This window comes from Schistocerca americana, unplaced genomic scaffold, assembly GCF_021461395.2.
Source record: "Schistocerca americana isolate TAMUIC-IGC-003095 unplaced genomic scaffold, iqSchAmer2.1 HiC_scaffold_133, whole genome shotgun sequence".
Classification (NCBI taxonomy): domain Eukaryota; kingdom Metazoa; phylum Arthropoda; class Insecta; order Orthoptera; family Acrididae; genus Schistocerca; species Schistocerca americana.
Genome location: NW_025725405.1, coordinates 115,042 through 128,567, shown reverse-complemented (window position 1 = coordinate 128,567; position 13,526 = coordinate 115,042). Strand labels below are relative to the sequence as shown.

The following is a 13,526-nucleotide window of genomic DNA, read 5'->3' as shown; positions in this document are numbered from 1 at the left end:
TTGTTTTTTCTCCGGTAGGGGTGCTGCGTGTCTTTCGCACTCGAACTGCGTGAGCCATGAGAATGAACCGCGGGATTCCGTGTGGAAAGAACCAATCATGCAGCGCGGACGACTGCTCGTTTGGACTCCTGCGTGCTATTGTACATACTGGCGTCGGCCTAGCATCGCAAGTTGCCTGCCGCGCCGTGAATGCACGTGTAGCAACAGAAAAAATGAGCCAGGGAGTGCAGACTCTCTACCACTTGTATTCGGTACTTACCAAGATTCCAGAAGGTCTAACGATCGCCTGCCTCGGTAGCGCAGTAGGCAGCGCGTAAGTCTCATAATCTTAAGGTCGTGAGTTCGATCCTCACCCGGGGCATCTAATTTTCTGTGACTGAAGGTGGTGCTGTTGCTAGGGCGCCAACTTATTTCTTGTTTGTTATCCGCAACGTTTCAACGCTTCAGCGGGAAAATGTTTACTTCCTGTTATTGCTACATACAGCTTCCCTATTCCTCTTCTCCCAGCAGAGCATGAAGCCAAAAGCATTGCTCTGCGACGTTTGAGGTGCGCGCCTTGCCAGTCAGTATGTGCAAAGATGCTCGCAAAGAGAGCGACAATGCGACAAGCGACCGTACGAACGGTCGAATGAAACGGCCGCATCCGGTGTGGTCTAGTGGCTAGGATACCTGGCTTTCACCCAGGAGGCCCGGGTTCGATTCCCGGTACCGGAACGGAATTTTTTCCACACGAATCGTGACAAGTTTGAGCTGTCCGAGCGGCCGTTTCCCGTCCTGCTCGCAATATAGCTACTGTTTCGTGACCGTCAGCAGAATATAGACTAGGGAAGCAGACACACGACGACCATAGGAATGGTGTATGGCTTCATGCCACCTGATTCCAGCGTAGGGCTGAGCAACTGCATCTGCCGAGGCCCGTTAGCTCAGTTGGTTAGAGCGTCGTGCTAATAACGCGAAGGTCGTGGGTTCGATCCCCCCACGGGCCACTTCTCTTTTACTACTGCGAAAAGGCAGCGCCGATTTCAGCTGGCGAGTGTGATGACCAAATGATCATCACCCTGCGTGGAAGTTGACAGAGGATCCGAACCCGACTCGTCGGGAAGCACTACAGCATTCACTCGGCAATGGCCATAATATCTTGAATACACTGGTTAGAGAAAATGAAAGAAAATGTCCGATTGCCGATGCGTAACAACTTTGGCCCTTGTCAGTACTTGGGCGGGTGAGCGCATGGGAACACAGGGCAGTATTGGCAGTTTTACTTCCTATTTTTGTTTCTCCTTTGTTTTCGGAGCTACAGCCCGATTCGGCCAGGGAGACGCCACCGTGAAATGAAGGGGGCGTGCTGTGTGTCCATCGCCTCGCCTCGCCTCTCCTTACCTCTCTCAGTCGTTTCTCGTGCTTGTCGTTTTGATATAGGCCGATTTGAGAGCGTCAGCTCTCGCGTCAGCTGAGCAAAGTCGAGACAAGTCGAGACACACTAAGGGCTGGTATGCAGCGAGTAAGAGGGCGAAAAAACAATAGTTTAAGAGCGCGTGGCAAAAGTACTCATACGCGAAATTAAAAGCCTGCTGCGGTGGCCGGGAATCGAACCCGGATCAACTGCTTGGAAGGCAACTATGCTGACCATTACACCACCACCGCACAAGCGAGCGCCCCGCCACCGCGCTGAGTCGGCTTCCCGCCTGTCGGCAGCGGCCGAAGGTGATCGTACCCGGCAGGCGCATTTCGAGGCAGGCTAGGGGAGCACATCCAGACGCATTCGGACAGCGTATCCGCGCACATTTCGCATCCTTTGGCAAGAGTCGGCGCCGGCGGCGCAAGAGTACGCAGAGGACCGCGTTCTGGCGGCATCTTTAAGCAGTGCAGTGCAGGATTCAGCGTCTGCAGCATCTTCTCCACAGAATGCTACGGCGCTTGACGGCAGTCCCACTTTCCCTTGAGACATCTGCTCGGGAAGCAGCGTGAAGGTACCGCTGGCCCGAGCATCGGTGGTTCAGTGGTAGAATGCTCGCCTGCCACGCGGGCGGCCCGGGTTCGATTCCCGGCCGATGCATCATTTTGTTTTTTCTCCGGTAGGGGTGCTGCGTGTCTTTCGCACTCGAACTGCGTGAGCCATGAGAATGAACCGCGGGATTCCGTGTGGAAAGAACCAATCATGCAGCGCGGACGACTGCTCGTTTGGACTCCTGCGTGCTATTGTACATACTGGCGTCGGCCTAGCATCGCAAGTTGCCTGCCGCGCCGTGAATGCACGTGTAGCAACAGAAAAAATGAGCCAGGGAGTGCAGACTCTCTACCACTTGTATTCGGTACTTACCAAGATTCCAGAAGGTCTAACGATCGCCTGCCTCGGTAGCGCAGTAGGCAGCGCGTAAGTCTCATAATCTTAAGGTCGTGAGTTCGATCCTCACCCGGGGCATCTAATTTTCTGTGACTGAAGGTGATGCTGTTGCTAGGGCGCCAACTTATTTCTTGTTTGTTATCCGCAACGTTTCAACGCTTCAGCGGGAAAATGTTTACTTCCTGTTATTGCTACATACAGCTTCCCTATTCCTCTTCTCCCAGCAGAGCATGAAGCCAAAAGCATTGCTCTGCGACGTTTGAGGTGCGCGCCTTGCCAGTCAGTATGTGCAAAGATGCTCGCAAAGAGAGCGACAATGCGACAAGCGACCGTACGAACGGTCGAATGAAACGGCCGCATCCGGTGTGGTCTAGTGGCTAGGATACCTGGCTTTCACCCAGGAGGCCCGGGTTCGATTCCCGGTACCGGAACGGAATTTTTTCCACACGAATCGTGACAAGTTTGAGCTGTCCGAGCGGCCGTTTCCCGTCCTGCTCGCAATATAGCTACTGTTTCGTGACCGTCAGCAGAATATAGACTAGGGAAGCAGACACACGACGACCATAGGAATGGTGTATGGCTTCATGCCACCTGATTCCAGCGTAGGGCTGAGCAACTGCATCTGCCGAGGCCCGTTAGCTCAGTTGGTTAGAGCGTCGTGCTAATAACGCGAAGGTCGTGGGTTCGATCCCCCCACGGGCCACTTCTCTTTTACTACTGCGAAAAGGCAGCGCCGATTTCAGCTGGCGAGTGTGATGACCAAATGATCATCACCCTGCGTGGAAGTTGACAGAGGATCCGAACCCGACTCGTCGGGAAGCACTACAGCATTCACTCGGCAATGGCCATAATATCTTGAATACACTGGTTAGAGAAAATGTCCGATTGCCGATGCGTAACAACTTTGGCCCTTGTCAGTACTTGGGCGGGTGAGCGCATGGGAACACAGGGCAGTATTGGCAGTTTTACTTCCTATTTTTGTTTCTCCTTTGTTTTCGGAGCTACAGCCCGATTCGGCCAGGGAGACGCCACCGTGAAATGAAGGGGGCGTGCTGTGTGTCCATCGCCTCGCCTCGCCTCTCCTTACCTCTCTCAGTCGTTTCTCGTGCTTGTCGTTTTGATATAGGCCGATTTGAGAGCGTCAGCTCTCGCGTCAGCTGAGCAAAGTCGAGACAAGTCGAGACACACTAAGGGCTGGTATGCAGCGAGTAAGAGGGCGAAAAAACAATAGTTTAAGAGCGCGTGGCAAAAGTACTCATACGCGAAATTAAAAGCCTGCTGCGGTGGCCGGGAATCGAACCCGGATCAACTGCTTGGAAGGCAACTATGCTGACCATTACACCACCACCGCACAAGCGAGCGCCCCGCCACCGCGCTGAGTCGGCTTCCCGCCTGTCGGCAGCGGCCGAAGGTGATCGTACCCGGCAGGCGCATTTCGAGGCAGGCTAGGGGAGCACATCCAGACGCATTCGGACAGCGTATCCGCGCACATTTCGCATCCTTTGGCAAGAGTCGGCGCCGGCGGCGCAAGAGTACGCAGAGGACCGCGTTCTGGCGGCATCTTTAAGCAGTGCAGTGCAGGATTCAGCGTCTGCAGCATCTTCTCCACAGAATGCTACGGCGCTTGACGGCAGTCCCACTTTCCCTTGAGACATCTGCTCGGGAAGCAGCGTGAAGGTACCGCTGGCCCGAGCATCGGTGGTTCAGTGGTAGAATGCTCGCCTGCCACGCGGGCGGCCCGGGTTCGATTCCCGGCCGATGCATCATTTTGTTTTTTCTCCGGTAGGGGTGCTGCGTGTCTTTCGCACTCGAACTGCGTGAGCCATGAGAATGAACCGCGGGATTCCGTGTGGAAAGAACCAATCATGCAGCGCGGACGACTGCTCGTTTGGACTCCTGCGTGCTATTGTACATACTGGCGTCGGCCTAGCATCGCAAGTTGCCTGCCGCGCCGTGAATGCACGTGTAGCAACAGAAAAAATGAGCCAGGGAGTGCAGACTCTCTACCACTTGTATTCGGTACTTACCAAGATTCCAGAAGGTCTAACGATCGCCTGCCTCGGTAGCGCAGTAGGCAGCGCGTAAGTCTCATAATCTTAAGGTCGTGAGTTCGATCCTCACCCGGGGCATCTAATTTTCTGTGACTGAAGGTGGTGCTGTTGCTAGGGCGCCAACTTATTTCTTGTTTGTTATCCGCAACGTTTCAACGCTTCAGCGGGAAAATGTTTACTTCCTGTTATTGCTACATACAGCTTCCCTATTCCTCTTCTCCCAGCAGAGCATGAAGCCAAAAGCATTGCTCTGCGACGTTTGAGGTGCGCGCCTTGCCAGTCAGTATGTGCAAAGATGCTCGCAAAGAGAGCGACAATGCGACAAGCGACCGTACGAACGGTCGAATGAAACGGCCGCATCCGGTGTGGTCTAGTGGCTAGGATACCTGGCTTTCACCCAGGAGGCCCGGGTTCGATTCCCGGTACCGGAACGGAATTTTTTCCACACGAATCGTGACAAGTTTGAGCTGTCCGAGCGGCCGTTTCCCGTCCTGCTCGCAATATAGCTACTGTTTCGTGACCGTCAGCAGAATATAGACTAGGGAAGCAGACACACGACGACCATAGGAATGGTGTATGGCTTCATGCCACCTGATTCCAGCGTAGGGCTGAGCAACTGCATCTGCCGAGGCCCGTTAGCTCAGTTGGTTAGAGCGTCGTGCTAATAACGCGAAGGTCGTGGGTTCGATCCCCCCACGGGCCACTTCTCTTTTACTACTGCGAAAAGGCAGCGCCGATTTCAGCTGGCGAGTGTGATGACCAAATGATCATCACCCTGCGTGGAAGTTGACAGAGGATCCGAACCCGACTCGTCGGGAAGCACTACAGCATTCACTCGGCAATGGCCATAATATCTTGAATACACTGGTTAGAGAAAATGAAAGAAAATGTCCGATTGCCGATGCGTAACAACTTTGGCCCTTGTCAGTACTTGGGCGGGTGAGCGCATGGGAACACAGGGCAGTATTGGCAGTTTTACTTCCTATTTTTGTTTCTCCTTTGTTTTCGGAGCTACAGCCCGATTCGGCCAGGGAGACGCCACCGTGAAATGAAGGGGGCGTGCTGTGTGTCCATCGCCTCGCCTCGCCTCTCCTTACCTCTCTCAGTCGTTTCTCGTGCTTGTCGTTTTGATATAGGCCGATTTGAGAGCGTCAGCTCTCGCGTCAGCTGAGCAAAGTCGAGACGAGTCGAGACACACTAAGGGCTGGTATGCAGCGAGTAAGAGGGCGAAAAAACAATAGTTTAAGAGCGCGTGGCAAAAGTACTCATACGCGAAATTAAAAGCCTGCTGCGGTGGCCGGGAATCGAACCCGGATCAACTGCTTGGAAGGCAACTATGCTGACCATTACACCACCACCGCACAAGCGAGCGCCCCGCCACCGCGCTGAGTCGGCTTCCCGCCTGTCGGCAGCGGCCGAAGGTGATCGTACCCGGCAGGCGCATTTCGAGGCAGGCTAGGGGAGCACATCCAGACGCATTCGGACAGCGTATCCGCGCACATTTCGCATCCTTTGGCAAGAGTCGGCGCCGGCGGCGCAAGAGTACGCAGAGGACCGCGTTCTGGCGGCATCTTTAAGCAGTGCAGTGCAGGATTCAGCGTCTGCAGCATCTTCTCCACAGAATGCTACGGCGCTTGACGGCAGTCCCACTTTCCCTTGAGACATCTGCTCGGGAAGCAGCGTGAAGGTACCGCTGGCCCGAGCATCGGTGGTTCAGTGGTAGAATGCTCGCCTGCCACGCGGGCGGCCCGGGTTCGATTCCCGGCCGATGCATCATTTTGTTTTTTCTCCGGTAGGGGTGCTGCGTGTCTTTCGCACTCGAACTGCGTGAGCCATGAGAATGAACCGCGGGATTCCGTGTGGAAAGAACCAATCATGCAGCGCGGACGACTGCTCGTTTGGACTCCTGCGTGCTATTGTACATACTGGCGTCGGCCTAGCATCGCAAGTTGCCTGCCGCGCCGTGAATGCACGTGTAGCAACAGAAAAAATGAGCCAGGGAGTGCAGACTCTCTACCACTTGTATTCGGTACTTACCAAGATTCCAGAAGGTCTAACGATCGCCTGCCTCGGTAGCGCAGTAGGCAGCGCGTAAGTCTCATAATCTTAAGGTCGTGAGTTCGATCCTCACCCGGGGCATCTAATTTTCTGTGACTGAAGGTGGTGCTGTTGCTAGGGCGCCAACTTATTTCTTGTTTGTTATCCGCAACGTTTCAACGCTTCAGCGGGAAAATGTTTACTTCCTGTTATTGCTACATACAGCTTCCCTATTCCTCTTCTCCCAGCAGAGCATGAAGCCAAAAGCATTGCTCTGCGACGTTTGAGGTGCGCGCCTTGCCAGTCAGTATGTGCAAAGATGCTCGCAAAGAGAGCGACAATGCGACAAGCGACCGTACGAACGGTCGAATGAAACGGCCGCATCCGGTGTGGTCTAGTGGCTAGGATACCTGGCTTTCACCCAGGAGGCCCGGGTTCGATTCCCGGTACCGGAACGGAATTTTTTCCACACGAATCGTGACAAGTTTGAGCTGTCCGAGCGGCCGTTTCCCGTCCTGCTCGCAATATAGCTACTGTTTCGTGACCGTCAGCAGAATATAGACTAGGGAAGCAGACACACGACGACCATAGGAATGGTGTATGGCTTCATGCCACCTGATTCCAGCGTAGGGCTGAGCAACTGCATCTGCCGAGGCCCGTTAGCTCAGTTGGTTAGAGCGTCGTGCTAATAACGCGAAGGTCGTGGGTTCGATCCCCCCACGGGCCACTTCTCTTTTACTACTGCGAAAAGGCAGCGCCGATTTCAGCTGGCGAGTGTGATGACCAAATGATCATCACCCTGCGTGGAAGTTGACAGAGGATCCGAACCCGACTCGTCGGGAAGCACTACAGCATTCACTCGGCAATGGCCATAATATCTTGAATACACTGGTTAGAGAAAATGAAAGAAAATGTCCGATTGCCGATGCGTAACAACTTTGGCCCTTGTCAGTACTTGGGCGGGTGAGCGCATGGGAACACAGGGCAGTATTGGCAGTTTTACTTCCTATTTTTGTTTCTCCTTTGTTTTCGGAGCTACAGCCCGATTCGGCCAGGGAGACGCCACCGTGAAATGAAGGGGGCGTGCTGTGTGTCCATCGCCTCGCCTCGCCTCTCCTTACCTCTCTCAGTCGTTTCTCGTGCTTGTCGTTTTGATATAGGCCGATTTGAGAGCGTCAGCTCTCGCGTCAGCTGAGCAAAGTCGAGACAAGTCGAGACACACTAAGGGCTGGTATGCAGCGAGTAAGAGGGCGAAAAAACAATAGTTTAAGAGCGCGTGGCAAAAGTACTCATACGCGAAATTAAAAGCCTGCTGCGGTGGCCGGGAATCGAACCCGGATCAACTGCTTGGAAGGCAACTATGCTGACCATTACACCACCACCGCACAAGCGAGCGCCCCGCCACCGCGCTGAGTCGGCTTCCCGCCTGTCGGCAGCGGCCGAAGGTGATCGTACCCGGCAGGCGCATTTCGAGGCAGGCTAGGGGAGCACATCCAGACGCATTCGGACAGCGTATCCGCGCACATTTCGCATCCTTTGGCAAGAGTCGGCGCCGGCGGCGCAAGAGTACGCAGAGGACCGCGTTCTGGCGGCATCTTTAAGCAGTGCAGTGCAGGATTCAGCGTCTGCAGCATCTTCTCCACAGAATGCTACGGCGCTTGACGGCAGTCCCACTTTCCCTTGAGACATCTGCTCGGGAAGCAGCGTGAAGGTACCGCTGGCCCGAGCATCGGTGGTTCAGTGGTAGAATGCTCGCCTGCCACGCGGGCGGCCCGGGTTCGATTCCCGGCCGATGCATCATTTTGTTTTTTCTCCGGTAGGGGTGCTGCGTGTCTTTCGCACTCGAACTGCGTGAGCCATGAGAATGAACCGCGGGATTCCGTGTGGAAAGAACCAATCATGCAGCGCGGACGACTGCTCGTTTGGACTCCTGCGTGCTATTGTACATACTGGCGTCGGCCTAGCATCGCAAGTTGCCTGCCGCGCCGTGAATGCACGTGTAGCAACAGAAAAAATGAGCCAGGGAGTGCAGACTCTCTACCACTTGTATTCGGTACTTACCAAGATTCCAGAAGGTCTAACGATCGCCTGCCTCGGTAGCGCAGTAGGCAGCGCGTAAGTCTCATAATCTTAAGGTCGTGAGTTCGATCCTCACCCGGGGCATCTAATTTTCTGTGACTGAAGGTGGTGCTGTTGCTAGGGCGCCAACTTATTTCTTGTTTGTTATCCGCAACGTTTCAACGCTTCAGCGGGAAAATGTTTACTTCCTGTTATTGCTACATACAGCTTCCCTATTCCTCTTCTCCCAGCAGAGCATGAAGCCAAAAGCATTGCTCTGCGACGTTTGAGGTGCGCGCCTTGCCAGTCAGTATGTGCAAAGATGCTCGCAAAGAGAGCGACAATGCGACAAGCGACCGTACGAACGGTCGAATGAAACGGCCGCATCCGGTGTGGTCTAGTGGCTAGGATACCTGGCTTTCACCCAGGAGGCCCGGGTTCGATTCCCGGTACCGGAACGGAATTTTTTCCACACGAATCGTGACAAGTTTGAGCTGTCCGAGCGGCCGTTTCCCGTCCTGCTCGCAATATAGCTACTGTTTCGTGACCGTCAGCAGAATATAGACTAGGGAAGCAGACACACGACGACCATAGGAATGGTGTATGGCTTCATGCCACCTGATTCCAGCGTAGGGCTGAGCAACTGCATCTGCCGAGGCCCGTTAGCTCAGTTGGTTAGAGCGTCGTGCTAATAACGCGAAGGTCGTGGGTTCGATCCCCCCACGGGCCACTTCTCTTTTACTACTGCGAAAAGGCAGCGCCGATTTCAGCTGGCGAGTGTGATGACCAAATGATCATCACCCTGCGTGGAAGTTGACAGAGGATCCGAACCCGACTCGTCGGGAAGCACTACAGCATTCACTCGGCAATGGCCATAATATCTTGAATACACTGGTTAGAGAAAATGTCCGATTGCCGATGCGTAACAACTTTGGCCCTTGTCAGTACTTGGGCGGGTGAGCGCATGGGAACACAGGGCAGTATTGGCAGTTTTACTTCCTATTTTTGTTTCTCCTTTGTTTTCGGAGCTACAGCCCGATTCGGCCAGGGAGACGCCACCGTGAAATGAAGGGGGCGTGCTGTGTGTCCATCGCCTCGCCTCGCCTCTCCTTACCTCTCTCAGTCGTTTCTCGTGCTTGTCGTTTTGATATAGGCCGATTTGAGAGCGTCAGCTCTCGCGTCAGCTGAGCAAAGTCGAGACAAGTCGAGACACACTAAGGGCTGGTATGCAGCGAGTAAGAGGGCGAAAAAACAATAGTTTAAGAGCGCGTGGCAAAAGTACTCATACGCGAAATTAAAAGCCTGCTGCGGTGGCCGGGAATCGAACCCGGATCAACTGCTTGGAAGGCAACTATGCTGACCATTACACCACCACCGCACAAGCGAGCGCCCCGCCACCGCGCTGAGTCGGCTTCCCGCCTGTCGGCAGCGGCCGAAGGTGATCGTACCCGGCAGGCGCATTTCGAGGCAGGCTAGGGGAGCACATCCAGACGCATTCGGACAGCGTATCCGCGCACATCGCGCGGAGCAGCGGAGCGGTTGCGGCTTTGTTTACATCGCGGGGCGGCGCTCAGCGAGTGTTTCGAGGTCCACGTGTTCAAGTTTCTTCAACGTGAGTACCATGTCGACAGTTACTAGGGCAAACACTGCGCAGTTTGTGTTCGATCGAAATGCTTTGCGGCCCACCGCTTTTGAAATCCACGAATTTATATTCGAAGATTTGAAAATCCCGGAAGATCTAGTGGACACTTTTCAGTTGGATTTCGCGCAATATTCGCTATTTTTGAAGTTCTTTTCCGGCGACATCTGTGAAAGATTTGTTGAAAAATTTGGCGGAGTGCGTAAATTTAGGCATGTCGATGGCACAGTCAGTGATGTGCAGATTGTGCCCTCGGGTTATGGTGTTAGAACGGTCCGAGTATTTAATGTGCCCCCTGAATGCGGCAATGATTTGATTGCACGTGCTCTCACTCAGTACGGCGTTGTCTTGTCGGTAGTAAACGAGAAGTGGTCTAGCGCGTACCGGTACCAGGTTAATAGTGGAGTACGTAGTGTCCGCATTGACCTGCAGAAACACATTCCATCCTACGTAATGATTGCGGGCTGTAGGGCTCAAGTGACTTATATCGGCCAGCCACCCACATGCTCAATTTGTCATTCCACTGAGCATTTACGTGTTGATTGTCCCCGTAGACGACCCGTGCAGCTCCCACGTAGTGATGCTGCGGCTACTGGTGGCCACTTTGTGCCACTACTGAGTGAAATAGTAGCGGGCACTGTATCACAACCCCGCCCTACCGACCCTATTCGTGCTGAGGATGTACCAAGTGAGGTGAATGTTACTGTAGACGCGCCACAGGAACGAATGGAGGACGCTCCCATTTTGTCCTCGGCTGTAGTAGAATCGGATTCAGTTGCTAAGGAGGTCCCAGATGTTTCGGATCATGCACCAGTTGCTATTTCGGAAGAGATGGACACCTCCTTACCACCGCCTCCGCCGCCTGAAGAGGTTCCCCTGGCACCGAGGAAAGGGCGTACAAAGAAAAATAAAAATAAGGGTACTAGGAGTCAGCAGTCAGATGATTTACCGTGCACCCCTGTCTCAGAGAGTGGCAGTGAGAGTGAAGTTCAGACATCGTGCCCCCCTGCCTCTGACAGCTCTGCGCGCCAGGAGCGTATAAGGGAACAAACTGCACATCTCAAGGTGTTCTTAAATACGGCACGCGAACAGGGTGCGCATGCTGCGAAGCGCAAAAGCGAGCAAAGTAGCGAGCAGCTGCCGCAGCGCACGCGCAGGCATTCGGCGACGTCGGCCGCCGGTACAGCAACAACACAGGCGGACGAGGCCACGTACACAGACACCGCTGGTGGTCGCGCCCAACCGACCGACCGACCAACGGAGACGCCCTGGTGGAAGCAGGAGGAGGACGACCCTGGATCCCATTAGCGGCTTTCGGCGGACCTGCTGTAATTCGTGCCCCGTTTACCTGCGACGTTATGTTACGCTGTTTCCTGCACGCTGACAGTAATTTTCTGCACAGTATTGTCCACGAGTTACGTAATGGGTTGCAGTGCTTCTTGACAGTTTTATTGGTGTGCTTGAGACGCTGCATCTGCGTCTTCCGTTTTTCATTTTTCTTGCTAATACTTGAGTGTCTGTGTTTTAAATGGCCGCCGCTCGTCAACATCTAAAGATCTTCTCAGTTTTATCACTCAATGTAAATCGCATCATAGCTGCGCATAAAATAGCAAGTTTTATAGACTTTTTAACTTTGGGAGGCTATGACGTTGCATTGCTCCAAGAAGTTACTGTTAAGCGCTTCAATAACGTCCCTGGTTATGATGTCATCTATAACATTAACGTTGAAGGTACTTGTGGCACCGCTGTTCTTTATAAAACTGTATTACAACCAACTAACGTTCAATTTTTACCGAATGGTCGCTTACTTACGTGTACGATCCAGGATGTCACATTTATTAATATATACGCGCCGAGTGGCACTGATCATAAACGTGCACGTTCTGTTTTTTTTAATCAAGATGTGGTTCCGTTTTTTGCGTCGACCCGCAATGTAGTAGTTGGCGGCGATTTTAACTGTGTTACTGCCGGAGCCGATCAATTTCCCACGGCTACCATGTGCCCGGAACTTTCCCAACTAATTGTGACAAATGACTTGATCGATGTTTGGCGTCATTTTCATCCTACCACGACGCAATACACACACTTTTATGCGAACGGTGCCAGCAGAATTGATCGCATTTATGTGTCGCGGCCGCTTCAAACCTATCTTCAGAGGGTTGCGGTACATCCCGTCGCCTTTAGCGATCACTGCGGTGTTGTGTGTGACGTGCAATTACTGGCAAATAGGCAGGCGCCCCCTTCCCGTGTTTGGAAACTCAATACCCGTCATCTCTCTGACGCCGGTTTACGTTGCGAGATTCAGAACGTGTGGCAGTTTTGTTCTGCAAAACGAGGAAGTTATGCCTCGGTCTTACAATGGTGGGTCGACTTAGCCAAACCGCAGTTGCGCAGTGTTGCGATGCGGTATGCAAGGGAGGCGTCATTTTGGGAGAGGCGCACCATTGCCTTTTATCAGCAGTGCCTCCAAGATGCGCTTGATGCGCCCGTGGCGCCAGATCAAAACTTACGCGCACGTTTGAATAGAATTAAAAGCAAGATACTCCAGCATCACCTCCACAAGGCACAAGGTGTTCTGATCAGGAGCCGACCGCAGTGTGAGACCATTGACGAAGTGCCAACGCTTTACCACTTGGCACGCGAGAAACGGTTGGCGCGGAGGAAAGACATTACCACCCTCATCACGGACACTGGTGCTCGTCTCACGGCGAAGCATGAGATCGTTCCCCACGTCACCGACCACTTTAAGAGATTGTTCGGACGGACAGCTGCCGATGATGTCGCACGTTCCTTTCTGTTAGATGAATTGGATACTGTCATCTCCGAATCTGACCGTCAGTCACTGGATGAGATGTTATCACGGGACGATGTGAAAGATGTGTTACGTTCGTGTCGTCGAGGGAAGTCTCCAGGTCCAGATGGCCTTCCCATCGAATTTTACCTGGCTTATTGGGATATTTTCGGTGAGACATTGACGATCATGATAAATGAAATTGTTCGTGGTGCTGCTGTCCCTTCGAAGTTCGTTGCAGGGCGTATTATATTAATTCCGAAGACACCGACAGCATGCCGTGTTGAGGCATTACGCCCTATCACACTTTTAAATGCAGACTATAAACTGGCGGCACGATGCCTCGCAACGAAACTCAATGTGGTCATGGACAAGATAATCAGTCCCTTTCAGTCGTGTGGTGTGCAACGCCGTAGCATTTTTCACGCTGCGGCTTCATACCGAGACGTGGTCGCGTACGCAGCCCTTAATGACCTGTCCGCTGGCATTCTCTCCATCGATTTTGCCAATGCATTCGACCGTATCGGGCACGATTATCTTCTGTCCGTCATGACAAAACTGGGGTTCGGCGGCCACTTTCTCGATGCTATACGGAATCTTTTAACA

The 13,526-nt window shown here is 53.4% G+C and overlaps 24 non-coding genes across 24 annotated transcripts; 19 read left to right on the top strand and 5 right to left on the bottom strand.

Annotated features, from left to right (window-relative positions):
* The first annotated feature begins 288 nt into the window (after window positions 1-288).
* Trnam-cau lies at window positions 289-361 on the top strand. The gene has a single exon. It is a non-coding gene; the product is annotated as a tRNA-Met (tRNA).
* A 281-nt stretch (window positions 362-642) lies between these two features.
* On the top strand, window positions 643-714 carry Trnae-uuc. Its single transcript has one exon. It is a non-coding gene; the product is annotated as a tRNA-Glu (tRNA).
* A 198-nt stretch (window positions 715-912) lies between these two features.
* On the top strand, window positions 913-986 carry Trnai-aau. The gene has a single exon. It is a non-coding gene; the product is annotated as a tRNA-Ile (tRNA).
* A 586-nt stretch (window positions 987-1,572) lies between these two features.
* Trnag-ucc lies at window positions 1,573-1,644 on the bottom strand. The gene has a single exon. It is a non-coding gene; the product is annotated as a tRNA-Gly (tRNA).
* Window positions 1,645-1,985: 341 nt separating this feature from the next.
* Trnag-gcc lies at window positions 1,986-2,056 on the top strand. The gene has a single exon. It is a non-coding gene; the product is annotated as a tRNA-Gly (tRNA).
* Window positions 2,057-2,349: 293 nt separating this feature from the next.
* Trnam-cau lies at window positions 2,350-2,422 on the top strand. Its single transcript has one exon. It is a non-coding gene; the product is annotated as a tRNA-Met (tRNA).
* A 281-nt stretch (window positions 2,423-2,703) lies between these two features.
* On the top strand, window positions 2,704-2,775 carry Trnae-uuc. The gene has a single exon. It is a non-coding gene; the product is annotated as a tRNA-Glu (tRNA).
* Window positions 2,776-2,973: 198 nt separating this feature from the next.
* Trnai-aau lies at window positions 2,974-3,047 on the top strand. Its single transcript has one exon. It is a non-coding gene; the product is annotated as a tRNA-Ile (tRNA).
* Window positions 3,048-3,623: 576 nt separating this feature from the next.
* Trnag-ucc lies at window positions 3,624-3,695 on the bottom strand. The gene has a single exon. It is a non-coding gene; the product is annotated as a tRNA-Gly (tRNA).
* Window positions 3,696-4,036: 341 nt separating this feature from the next.
* Trnag-gcc lies at window positions 4,037-4,107 on the top strand. Its single transcript has one exon. It is a non-coding gene; the product is annotated as a tRNA-Gly (tRNA).
* Window positions 4,108-4,400: 293 nt separating this feature from the next.
* Trnam-cau lies at window positions 4,401-4,473 on the top strand. Its single transcript has one exon. It is a non-coding gene; the product is annotated as a tRNA-Met (tRNA).
* Window positions 4,474-4,754: 281 nt separating this feature from the next.
* Window positions 4,755-4,826, top strand: Trnae-uuc. Its single transcript has one exon. It is a non-coding gene; the product is annotated as a tRNA-Glu (tRNA).
* Window positions 4,827-5,024: 198 nt separating this feature from the next.
* Window positions 5,025-5,098, top strand: Trnai-aau. The gene has a single exon. It is a non-coding gene; the product is annotated as a tRNA-Ile (tRNA).
* A 586-nt stretch (window positions 5,099-5,684) lies between these two features.
* On the bottom strand, window positions 5,685-5,756 carry Trnag-ucc. The gene has a single exon. It is a non-coding gene; the product is annotated as a tRNA-Gly (tRNA).
* A 341-nt stretch (window positions 5,757-6,097) lies between these two features.
* On the top strand, window positions 6,098-6,168 carry Trnag-gcc. The gene has a single exon. It is a non-coding gene; the product is annotated as a tRNA-Gly (tRNA).
* A 293-nt stretch (window positions 6,169-6,461) lies between these two features.
* Window positions 6,462-6,534, top strand: Trnam-cau. The gene has a single exon. It is a non-coding gene; the product is annotated as a tRNA-Met (tRNA).
* Window positions 6,535-6,815: 281 nt separating this feature from the next.
* On the top strand, window positions 6,816-6,887 carry Trnae-uuc. The gene has a single exon. It is a non-coding gene; the product is annotated as a tRNA-Glu (tRNA).
* Window positions 6,888-7,085: 198 nt separating this feature from the next.
* Window positions 7,086-7,159, top strand: Trnai-aau. The gene has a single exon. It is a non-coding gene; the product is annotated as a tRNA-Ile (tRNA).
* Window positions 7,160-7,745: 586 nt separating this feature from the next.
* Window positions 7,746-7,817, bottom strand: Trnag-ucc. Its single transcript has one exon. It is a non-coding gene; the product is annotated as a tRNA-Gly (tRNA).
* A 341-nt stretch (window positions 7,818-8,158) lies between these two features.
* Window positions 8,159-8,229, top strand: Trnag-gcc. The gene has a single exon. It is a non-coding gene; the product is annotated as a tRNA-Gly (tRNA).
* A 293-nt stretch (window positions 8,230-8,522) lies between these two features.
* On the top strand, window positions 8,523-8,595 carry Trnam-cau. Its single transcript has one exon. It is a non-coding gene; the product is annotated as a tRNA-Met (tRNA).
* A 281-nt stretch (window positions 8,596-8,876) lies between these two features.
* On the top strand, window positions 8,877-8,948 carry Trnae-uuc. Its single transcript has one exon. It is a non-coding gene; the product is annotated as a tRNA-Glu (tRNA).
* Window positions 8,949-9,146: 198 nt separating this feature from the next.
* On the top strand, window positions 9,147-9,220 carry Trnai-aau. The gene has a single exon. It is a non-coding gene; the product is annotated as a tRNA-Ile (tRNA).
* Window positions 9,221-9,796: 576 nt separating this feature from the next.
* Trnag-ucc lies at window positions 9,797-9,868 on the bottom strand. Its single transcript has one exon. It is a non-coding gene; the product is annotated as a tRNA-Gly (tRNA).
* Window positions 9,869-13,526: the final 3,658 nt, after the last annotated feature.